This window comes from Echinops telfairi, unplaced genomic scaffold (assembly GCF_000313985.2).
Source record: "Echinops telfairi isolate 266 unplaced genomic scaffold, ASM31398v2 ScPeMD7_7420;HRSCAF=8458, whole genome shotgun sequence".
Lineage (NCBI taxonomy): Eukaryota > Metazoa > Chordata > Mammalia > Afrosoricida > Tenrecidae > Echinops > Echinops telfairi.
In genome coordinates this window covers 12,806,995-12,811,844 of record NW_022111320.1, presented here as the reverse complement: position 1 = coordinate 12,811,844, position 4,850 = coordinate 12,806,995, and positions in this window count along the sequence as shown.

Sequence of the window (4,850 nt, the reverse complement as noted above, 5' to 3'; positions counted from 1 at the left end):
AGCAGACACCAAATAACAAAAACCATCACTGTGTGACCACCTTCCACGCATAAACGCTGAAATTTGTTATTTTTCATCTGTAGTCCCTTGAATACATTGTTTAATATTTATTGGTGAAGTAAGTAAAGTTTTCTAAAATTGGTAGAGTGTATCGATATCTAAAAAGTTTTCTTGCAAATGTTTTAACAGAGATCCCCAAACACTTTTACAAGTTAAATTGTGTTTCTGGTAAATATTTCTGTAAATATATCTCGTAAAAATCTACCATCAAGTCAATTCTGACTTGTAGAGACCTTATAGGCAAGAGTAGAATTGTGCCATAAGGGTTGTGAGGTCGTAAATCCTCCTGAAAGCAGACCCCACATTCCTCTGATGGAGTGGATGATGATTTCCAACGTGTAGTGAATGGCTGAGTACTTAACCATTGCTCCAGTAGGGCTCCTTTTTGATGCATGCCACGCTTGTAAGGCATCTTTAAGTCCATTCTGACTCATAGGGAGCCTATGGACAGCTGTATGAAACACTCCCCAGGTCTGCACCATTCTCACAAGGATCGTGTGTGACTCCAGAGTTGCAGCCACGGTGTCAATTCATCTCACCAAGGGATTTCTTCTTTTGCATGACCTTCTCCTTTACCAAGCATGATGCCCTATTCTCGGAACTAGACTATCCTAATACAAAGGACACTCTTACCATCCTGTTTGGAAGGAGCATTCTAGTGGCATTTGTTTCAAGACAAATTGCTGTGTTCTTCTGGTAAACCTAGGCACTTTCAGTATTTCATATCAACATGGTCATTTTCAATGCATCCGTTCTATTCCCGTCTTCCTTAGTTACTCTTCTCTACAGATATAGTACCATGGTTCGGGTCAGGCACACTTCACTCCTCAAAGTGATGGAATTGCTCTTTAAAATTTTTAATAGGACTTATGCAGCAGATTTTTAATACCTTGTTTGACTTCTTGGCTGCTGTTTTTGTATGTATTGGTTGTGGGGCCACGTAAAATGAAATCCTCAGCTACTTGGGCCTTTTGGTAGTTTTGTTCGTTGAGCATAATGTTGTCTCTTGGTCCAGTTGTGAGAATTTCGTTTTCTTTACGTAAAGTTGCAATCTATTTTGAAAATTTAGTAATTAATTTTCTTCAGTAAGTGCTTCAAAGCTCTTTGCTTTCAGCAAGCAAGTTTATGTCATCGGCACATAGCAAGTTAACAATAAGCCTTCCTCCAAGCTTGGTGCCACAATTTTCTTCATGTAGTTCAGCTTCTCTTATTACTTGCTCAATATGCATATCAAATAATTATTATCAAATTACGTGACCCTTACACACACATCTCCCAGTTTTACACCATACCATAGTCCTTTGTTCTACGTGAACAACTGCCTCTTGGTTTATGTATAGGTTCACCATGAACACAATTGAGCCTTAGGGGAGTCCCATTCTTAATAATGTTATTCATGCTTCTTATGATCCGCACATTTAAATGCCTTGTCACAGTCAATAAAAGCAAGTTAACTTGTTTCTGGTATTTTTTGCTTTCATTCAGGGTATGTCTAATACCAACAATGATAACAATTGTTCCATGTTTTCTTCTGAATCTATCTTGAATTTCAGCAGCATTCTGTCAATGTATTACCCTAATTATTTTAAATAAAATTCCACAAAATATTACTTACATGCAATATTATTATTGTTTGATAATTTCAGCATTCTTGGGTTGCCTTTTTTAGGAATAGGCATAAACATTAAGATCTTATAGTCAGTTGGCCAAGTAGCCACCTTCTAAATGTTTCTGTCATACACTAGTGAGTGCCTCCAATGAGTGCATCAGCTTGCTGAAACATTTCAATTAGTAATCCATCAATTCCCATGCCTTGTTTTAAACATACTTTCAGTACTATTTGGACTTCTTTCAATAACTGCAATTAGATTCATATAATATCTCTGTCAGTGACTAAATGTTGACCAAAGCTTTTTGCTATAGCAAGTCTGCATATCCCTTCCATGTTCATTTGGGGCTCCAGCAGCATTCAAAATCTTGTTCATAGAACACTTCAATATTGCAACTCGAGACATCGATTATTTTCTTCATTTGTTTCAGTTTGAGATATGCTGAGCATCGTCCTCTATTTCTACCTCCAAGCCTTTTCATATTTTATTTTATTAAAATGTTTCACTTTGTCTTCCACAGATGCCTTTTGAAATTTTCTCTTCAGCTCTTGTCCTTCCTTTCTGACCTTGGCTTTAACACTCAGAGTCAAGAACACCTTAGTACTCTTTTACCTAAAGCAACATCATTGCTTTTCAGTACTCTAAAGATGTATTATGCAGCAGATTTACCAAATGCAAGGTTTCTTTTGATCTCTTGATTACAGTTTCCATGAGTATTTATTGTGGATCTAACCAGACGATATCCTTGGCAACTTTAACCGTTTCTTCATTTATTATGATGTTATCTGTTGATTCAGTTGTGAAGTTTGGTCTTCTTTACTTTGAGTTGTAATCCATACGGAAGGGTGTAGTCCTTGTTCCTCATTAGCAAATACTTCAGGTCTTCCTCACTTTCAGTAAGCAAGGTTGGACAGCTCCATATCTCATGCTGTTAATAAGCCTTCCTCCAATCCTGATGTCATAGTTATTTTAGACTCCAGCTTCTCTGATTGTTTGCTCAATATACATATTTAATAAATATATTGAGAATACAACCCTGATGCACACCTCTCCTGATTTTGAACCCTGCAGTATTGTCCTGTTTTGTTCCCACAGCTACCTTTTGATTCGTGTACATGTTCCTCATAAACGCAATGAAGTGTTCTGGATTTACCATGGTTTCAGGGCTATCCATTGTTTGTCATGATCCACAAAGTCAAATGTCTTTTCAGAGGCAGTAAAATACAATTAAACATCGTCCTGGTATTCTCCATGGACAGACAAGCTCTTTTGACATCACCACTGATATACCTTGTTCCATGTCCTCTTCTAAATCAGGCATGAACCTCTTGGATCTCCCTGTCAGTCTACTGCTGTAGCCATTGTTTGATGACCTTCCACAAAATCTTTACTTGCATGTGATATTAATGATATTGTTCTATAATTTTCACATTCTGTTAAGCCACTTTTCTTTGTAATGAGCACAAATATTGATCCCTTCCAGTCAGTTGGTCAAGTAGCGGCCTTCCAAATTTCTTGGCTAAGATGAATAAGCGCTTACAGTGCTTCAAAAGATTCTTGAAACATGTCAATGGATATTCCATCAATTTCTGGGATCTTGCTTTAGATTAATACCTTTAATGCAGTTTCAGTATCATTGGTTCTTGCTTATATTCTATCTCCTGAAATGGTGGACTGTTGATCACTGTTTTGGTACAGTGACTCTGTGTAGTCTTTCTACCTTACTTGTATGCTTTCTTCACATTCAATATTTTGTCCATAGAATATTTCAATTCCAGGATTGCACACTTTCATTGAGTTCTTTTAGTTTAAGATACTCTGAGGATGCTCTCCCCTTTAGTTTGTCTAACTCTAGGCCTTTCCACAGATTTTACGTGGTATTTTTCAGCTGTCCTTTGACATGTTCTGTTCCGCTCTTTGTCTTCTTCATATCTGTCACTTGTCTTAGACATTCAATGATTAAGTGCAAATTTCAGTATATTTCCTGACAGCCACTTTGATCTTTTTCTCCCGTCTTTTTAATGACTTTTCTTTCTTCATAAATGATGTTCTTGATGTCCTCCCACAGCTCGTCAGGTCTTCTGACTTTATGTTCAGTGCATCAAATTTATTCTCGAGATGCTCTTGAAATTCAGAATTTATATATCCAAGGTCATATTTTGCTTTAGTGGATTTATTTTAATTTTCTTCAGCTTCAGCTTCATGGCATGTTCCATCCACCCCTTACCTTCTTTTTAGCTGCTGATATTGAGCTTCTCCAAGTTCTTTTTCAACAGATGCTGTCAATTTGATTTATGTGTATTTCATCTGGAGAAATCCATGTGCCTAGTCCCTTTTCGTATTGTTGAAAACGATATTGGTTGCAATTTGTTTATTTTGCAAGATTCGATCGTGCAATCTCCATCTTCTTTTCTGTCACCAAATCCATATTTTCCAACGACTGGCCCTTCCTCTTGGTTCACAAGGTGTCATTCATACTACCTATAGTTATGAGTGAACCTTGCATGCATGTTTGGTCAATTTCAGACCAAAAATGTTAGTAGAATTCTTCAATTTTCTCGTTACTGGCTTTTGTGATCAGTGCATACATCTGAATGATAGTTGTTTTGATAGGATTTCCATGAAGGTGCACAGATACAGCCTGTCTTGAAGTGTCCTTTGACAGTGAATGCAAAGCCATTCCTCTTGATTGTTGCATGCCCAACATAGTAAGCCACGTGATTTTCTGATTCTAAATGACAGATACCAGTCCATTTCGGCCCACTAATAGCTGGAAGATTGATCTTTATGTGTTCCGTTTCACATTTAACCACTTCCTATTTTCTTAGATTCTTGCTTCACATATTTCAAGTTACAGTATTAGATTTTGCAGATGTTGCTTCTGATTTTGACTGTGCCTCATCAGCAGATGAAGATGCAGACGTCCCCACTGCCACAGGCTTTATGACAGTCACGTCTCCTTCAAACACGCCGCTCGTCCGCAGTCACATTCCCATGGCTTTCAGACCCATTGGACTCAACCTCTGGCATTATCTTTGAGAATGTTCTGCTTTCAGTCATTAGGCCTTCAGTATCTGACTATATTTCCATCTAATGTGTAAGGTTTTCAGTGGCGACTTCCTCTGGACCAGGCAGCTAATTCCTTCTTTATTGTATATTCTTTGTCTGGAAGTTCTACTG